Source organism: Ostrea edulis, chromosome 3, assembly GCF_947568905.1.
Source record: "Ostrea edulis chromosome 3, xbOstEdul1.1, whole genome shotgun sequence".
Classification (NCBI taxonomy): Eukaryota; Metazoa; Mollusca; class Bivalvia; order Ostreida; family Ostreidae; genus Ostrea; species Ostrea edulis.
Window position 1 is genome coordinate 71,407,148 of NC_079166.1, and position 7,513 is coordinate 71,414,660.

Genomic DNA, 7,513 nt, shown 5'->3' on the forward strand with positions numbered 1-7,513 from the left:
TTTTTACTCTATTTTCTATAGAAACATATATTTTTTAAAATCCGGAGTGAAAATGAAATATCACTACATATTTTTGTGTAATTAGTTAATTTTGCAATTTACCGATCTAGAACGTTTGGGACTGACCTAAAGGAGGTACAGTTCTGCATCTAATCCAGAATATGCTGAATCAGCACCTTTTGGATAATCCTGCCACTTGAAAACGGGTGTTAAGATAGCATTGGTTACAGCTATGTATATATATGTTACAATTAAAAGCAAGTGTTGGCAGCTACTCAAATTACTCTGATGAGCCTTAATATTAATTCTTAGTCTCCAAGAAGATTATCATTTTCAAGGAAAATTTAAGGGCACTTATAAGTACTGTAATATGTAATGATTTTATGCTCATGCAGAAGCGATTTCCGATAATACATATCGGGAAAAATTCTGCCTTTGTGTGCATATGGGAATTGAGGTTAAGGCTCTGGGAGCTGATCATAAAACGAGAACTACTCTAAATTTCAAGATCCTATTTACGAGGATGCATATGAAAATTGACTGATGTGGCAAAAGTTCATACACGTAGTTCAAGTTCATGGTTTAAGTAATGAACATAAGAAGTGCTGTTTTGTGTTTCCCTTGTTTTATATAGTACTGTTGAATAATTAACCAGTTCGTGTTATACAGTTTGTATATAATCAGTAGTATCACTACAGAAAACTATCATGTATCTATAAAGATTTCACAAGAGATACAGTTCTCCTCACATTGTGTACAGTTTCCTAATCATTGTAAGGTTAATGATACATTGTTTCTCATTGTCTTTCAATCAAAGGCCTGCACATGTTTTTATGTGGAGTTGAATTGTCGATGACATTTGAAGATAAGATCATTAGGTAGAGGTATTAAATTGTATGTAGTTTATGTATCTTGTGAGACAAAGCGTGAACTAATGCAAGGATCTGATTTTGGTACATGTACGTTCAGTAGGTTTTTGTATATGACTGAAACAATCATCTTGTCATCTTTCTTATTTAAAAAAAATCCATATCAGAAAACGCATATTCTTAGAAAATTTGTTGATTTGCTGTTATAGGACTGAATCATTTAAAGCTGTTTGATGAAATGAAATTTGCTCAGTTTTTTGTCCCAGTATTATCCATTTATTTGTTGTTAAAAAGATGGCATTGAGAGTTGTGATGGAATTAGTCATTTTGGATAGCAAATCAGCCATTTATGAAGGATGGCCCAATATCTGCAAAGCTGTTTTAATACGTCTGTTAACCAGTAATGTAAATTATCTTATATCCAATGTGTGAGGTTTTATAAACTGTTTTGTATGCAATAATGTCATAGAGGATGAGTGGAAAAATTTCATTTTACGTGGGAAATAAGTTGCGATAATAACAAACAGTGATCAATCTCATTACTTCCATAAGCAATACAAAATAGAAAGCTGGGCAAACACGGACTCCTGGAAACACCAGAGGTGGGATCAGGTGCCTAGGAGGAGTAAGCATCCCCTGTCGTCCAGTCACACCAGTCGATGTAAACAATGCATTGTGACGTGTATGGCAAGCCTTTTTACTATTTATTCGAATAGTAAGATATCTATAAAATGAGAGATATCTCTTACTTATATCTCTTACTTAAGAAATATCTCTAAAAATAAAGAGATCGCTTTCACTTAGAGAGATATTTATTTTACTTTTAGAGATATCTCTTACACTTATAGATATATTTCTCTTTCACTTAGAGTGATATATATTATACTTTAAGAAATATATCATATACTTTGAGAGATACATTGTATCTTTTTCAATTAGAGGGATATCTCTTTCACTTAACGGGATATCTCTTTTACTATGGGATCTCTCTATTACTTTGAGACATATCTCCTTCAGTTAGATATGTCTCTCTAAGAATTCTTGGAGATATATCTCTCAAAGTATTAGATATATCTCTTTAATCGTTGAAATGAGATATCTCTCAAAGCGAAAGAGATATCTCATTTCAATGCTTTTTAATAGTTAAGAAATTATCCTTAAACCGGAAGCCCACCAAAGCAAATCTTACCATGATGGTAATAATTTTGAGCGAAGATTTCGCATTTACCGCTCATGAAGTGTGGCAAGACGGTAAACTTCTCCTACTTCAAAAAACTGCTTCACAAGCTCAGATGTATGTGATGGAGCATTATCATGAAGTAGACAAACTTGCCTCAATCCTGACACACGACGTCGTTTATGATAAAATTTCTTAAACGTTTTAGTATAGAATTATACTATATTTATTAATTCATGTCAGCTTTAATTCAATATCTAATGCAATGACCTTTCATTTTATTTTTTATAATCTCTTCAATTTCTTTTTGTATGTTAGCTAAATCATTTGCAGTATTTTCTGTTAAATTCTGTTCTAATCTTAATATCTCTTTTTCTAACTGAGTTTCACGCTCTTTTGTTTTCTTTTTCTTAAAGGAAGAGTATGAGATAGTTTTCCCTCTGATTTCAATTATCAGAGTATCCAGAAATAATTTATCACAAATTGTTAATTGTAACTTTTCATCATTAACAGAACATAAATTTCCTATGTTATAAACAGGGCATGCATACTCGGTTTTGATATCGATTATCTTTTTGCGTTATTAAGTCCACATAAGCTTTATCTGTTACATGTAACAAAGAGTTGTTAAATTTCCAGAAACCTTTTCCTTTTCTAAATTCATCTATATTAAAATATGCAACTACTGGAGAATGATCAGAGCGGTAACTGTTTTCATATTTTACATTTGGTAACATGGGCAATAGAATTTCAGACATCAAGAAAAAAGCAAGCCGGGCTTGTTTGATTGGAGTTTTTCTTCTCCATGTGAAACACTTTAGTTTTTGGTTGTTTTCTCGAAATACATCAAATTATCTATTAAACGTAAGAGTTCATATCTAGCTTTTGGGTTATTTATGTTTTTATAATTCATGTAGTCCAATTTCTTATTCATAATTAAGTTAAAATCACCTCCAATTACAATGTATTGTGAGGAATAAAAATCTTCAATCTTATTCAAAAGGTTTGAGTAGAATGTTGGTGTATCAAGATTTATAGTTCATTTAAGTCAAAATCTCGTGGGGTAGCAATACGTTTTAATAACAATTGTGAATTAGAAGTACACAAAGTTCGTAAAGATGATAGTGGCAATTTTTTGATTGCAGATGTGAATATTGAACTTAAACCTTTATGAAAACCTTGTTGTTGAGGACTCGGGTATTTCTCTTTGAATGTTACGTTCATAATCCTTGTGTAGATGATTTTTTTCAAAAACTTTGAATATAGTAGACAATAATGAAATGGGTCGGTAGCTGTCAGGAGAAGTTTTTTGTTTGTTTCCACCCTTGAAAATTGGTACCATAAAACCTTGTTTCCATCCAGAGGGGATTTTACCTAGTTTTATTATGCTGTTGAATAATACACATAAATATTTTGATAATACACTTTTTCCATGAATCAAATGTTCCGATTGAATTTTGTCGGGCCCAGGGGCTTTCTTTTTAATTTTAATAGTGTTATAGAATCAACTACTTCCTTTTCTGTAATATATCCACCTGGAAGATCGGCAGAATTCTGAGTTCCTTGTATTTTAATACGATTTTATTGTCGAATGCTATTGTTGTAAAATTGATTGTCATACATTTCATTTCAATTTGGACCATACATATTTACCAATAGTAAATTTAAACCTTCAATAGACACATCTGCAATCAAAAAATTCTTCATGATGCTGCGCAATATATCTTATTATATCATCTAGCCCATCTTCATTCCACAAATCTTTCTGAATGTTATTCACCGATTCCTGCAGTGTATTAAAAGAGTCCAACATCGCCGTTATTGCCCTTAGGCTGGTGTCAATTACAGAAATATGGCTTAACGCCCCAGTGACTGCTGAAGGCAGAGACGTTGGTTTATTCCCACTTAGCCAACATTTTGAAAAATCCTATTCCCACATAACCAACATTTTGATTTTTGCACCTGAGTGATCAGCAAGCTATAGTCTGTTTTCACAGGTAAATGTTTTACCTGAGAAGGACTTGCTTTAAAATAATATGAAAACAAATAAACAAAAGCATATATTTATGTTAAAAAATGGTTATGAATGTATCTACCATAAATGTAATTCTAAATTGAGATTTCATATATATTTGCATGATAAAACAAAATAACTAAATAAATATTTAATGTTTATCATTTGAAACTTGGTATTTTTTAGGTACATTAACGTTAAGCTATAATTTAAAGTAATTGATTTACAAAATTAAGATTAAAAAGACAAAGAAGACAAACTATTATATATCCAGCAAAATAAAATTCATAAATAGAAGGAAAACAAACCAACTCATTATTTAAAAAAGATAATTTTTAAAGTTATTTGATTATAGAAATCATAATATCATTAAATGAATTATTTAAAAAAGGGACAGAATCTCAATATATTCTATCATTATACATGTATATATCCTACAAAATATTCTTATTGCCTTATTCTGGTTATATCTGAAAACAGACTATAGCCTACCTGTAATTAAATTCTTTTGTTCTCTACCTGCACCCAATTCCCACTTAGCCAACACAGAGTTACCTGTATTTTTTCAAAATGTTGGCTAAGTGGGAAGACACCGAGACGTTAAACCAGGATTTCGTACCTGTGAGGAGTTCTCACTTTTCATCTTAGATTCGCTCATTGTGGGAATAGTCAATCACAAAAAGTCACTTTTGTATAGCACAAACTGCTGAAATCGCACTAATTCACTTGCAAATATTTATATATATCCACACCAGTGCAAATTTTTAGGGTCCAAAAATAGTTTACATACCCCAAAATTGACTAATTACTCTCTCCGATCTAAAGTACGACCATCACCGTCAGTGGTCACGTGGTTCCAAAAAAAGAGATTTTTGTCATATATAATTAAGACGTGGGGAGTCTGTGGATAGAAGCCGCTATTTATAATTAATTTGTTCTGTTATGTATAAGATCATTGCTGGTTTCAAGTTTGTGAATTTTAAGAATTCCATGTCAATAAGAATACGTTTCAGTGGCGGATCCAGAGGTGGGTCCGGGGTATGCACCACTACCCTTTCGTCCGAAAATTTTGCTTAAAGGGGTAAAAATAACACATTTTGGGCGTGGACCCCCTTTGAAAACCAAACTTAATGGTAGACCCTCCTTTAAAAATTCCTGGATTCACCCCTCCTTTCATGTTGCATTGTTCAATTCTCTTTATAATTTAATTGTAGTAAATATATATGTGATTGACATTTTCAACTTGATACAGACCCTGAAGCGCAGTACTACACCACTTGCAAGGAACGGTACGAAACGATTCTTGCACGGAACGGTGAACGGTTTGCACGAAACGCTGAACGGTCTGCACGGAACGATGACCGGTTTGCACGAAACGCTTCGCACGAAATGCTGACCGCTTTGTAGGCGTGGCTTGCACGCTTTGTGAATGGTGTGCAGGAAACGGTAAGCGTGGCCTGCACGCTTCTATTTTTTTGGTATTATTTGGTTCAAATAGTTTCAATATAATGACACCATTCTAGATATTGAAAAAGGTTGAGAAAGAAGTTATACTGATTCATTTTAAAATGTTTGCTCATGTACGACTCAGTAAATTTCATTTTTACTTTTTTGATCAATGACTTATGAACATATTGGAATGAACACAGATGATTTTTTGTTAAAATTTCGGAAATAAAAGAAAAATATACAAAAATCGTATCGTCACAGAATATTGATTAATCAAATCTTATTGATTCATTGCTCTATTCAATTAATTGAAACTGAATATGATATGGTCGCGTCTGTTTCGCTATTTTTGTACATTCATTCTGAGTGTCGTTGAAATACATTTGCAATTTGTATATAATTCCATGCCTCTTTCTAACGACAGATGTTAAATAAATCTATACATCATATATACATGTGTACGTGTATGAAAACAGATAAAATGATTTAAAAAAAAAACTTCTTGTCAGGAACGATTGAAACATATTTTGGTTGGGAGAGGGTTGTGAACGGTCTGCACGAAACGATAGGCATGACCTGCACGGTTTGATTTTTTTCCGGCATTATTTGTTTCATACTGGGGTTAGTTTAAACAAGGAATAGTTAACTGACTTATGAACACGTTGGAATAAAAGGAAATTAATATTTCTTAACTTCGGAAATATAGGAAAAAGATGCATAAATTGTATCGTCATGGAATATTAATTATTCAACTTTATTTATTCGTTGCTCTATTAAATTCATTGAATAAGTCGCATCTGTTGCGCTGTTTTTGTACATTCAATCTGATTACCGTTAAAACACGTATGCAATTAGTATATTCCAGGCCTCTTCTCAAAGACAGATAAATTATTTTTAAAAACTTCTCGTCAGGTAAGACTTGGAACATATTCTCAGGCGGAAGGGGGTGGTGGTATCTAGACATGGAATTAACCAGTCAATAAGAACATGCCACCTTGGACAAGAAGGAAAAATACAAAACAAAACGAAACAATCAAAATCTGATTGAAATAGATTGAGAAACAAATCAAGCATATAAATGAATAGATAAAACAAATAATGACTAACTGTTATGGTCAACAGATATGCGAGCGGATCTAACAACCAGTTTTAATTAGATTGTTACATTTGCCTCAATCTTAAACATGTATAAAAAAAACTGCATTCATTTTTGAGAGACAAAAGATATAAACCCCTCTTTTGTCATATTTCAATTGCCCCCGCCGATTTTCACACCTTACCCGGATTATCTGACCTCTGCTGTGGTAAAAAAAAAAACAACCTTGGAATTTGCGTGGATTATACAAGTTATACACAGGTCGGTCTTTGCATTATGCAGACAGTTCCAATAAATAATTTTGAATATTTGTTTTTTTCATTTAAAAAGTGAAACTTGATCATACAAATGTATCAAGTAAAATAAATTATTCCTATATACATGTACAAAAAATACTGTGGGCAGATATTTACACTTGCTAGAATATACCAAGGGTGATCAAATGGTATATCGGATTTTTCTCTGCCCGGTGGTTTTATGATAAACTGATTTTTGTTCGATTATTTGAAGATGTTCACTGTTAAAAGCCCGTCTTAGAGACATTTTGAAATAATTGCTAAAATTCCCAAGAATAATTACCCCTCCTACATGACTTGAACGGTATGTACATTTCTAAGGGCGTGGCTTGAACGATCTGCACGTTTCTAGGGGCAAGGCTTGATCATACACGGACCGATTCTTGCACGAAACGATTTGCACGGAACGGTAAACGGTCTGCACGAAACGCTGAACAGTCTGCACGGAACGATGAACGGTTTACACGGAACGGTGAACGGTTTGCACGAAACGCTGAACGGTCTGCACGGAACGGTCAACGGTTTGCATGGAACGAAACAAAACGCTTTGGAGGTGTAGTAGCATGCTTCAGGGTCTGATGCATAAAACTCTATGCATTAATTAGATTGATT

At 33.0% G+C, this 7,513-nt stretch overlaps 1 long non-coding RNA gene across 1 annotated transcript; it reads left to right on the forward strand.

The window, feature by feature from the left end:
• Positions 1 to 3,974: 3,974 nt before the first annotated feature.
• LOC130052796 (uncharacterized) lies at positions 3,975 to 4,374 on the forward strand. The gene is made up of 2 exons (XR_008801190.1): positions 3,975 to 4,012; positions 4,044 to 4,374. It is a non-coding gene; the product is annotated as an uncharacterized LOC130052796 (long non-coding RNA).
• The last annotated feature ends 3,139 nt before the right edge of the window (positions 4,375 to 7,513 follow it).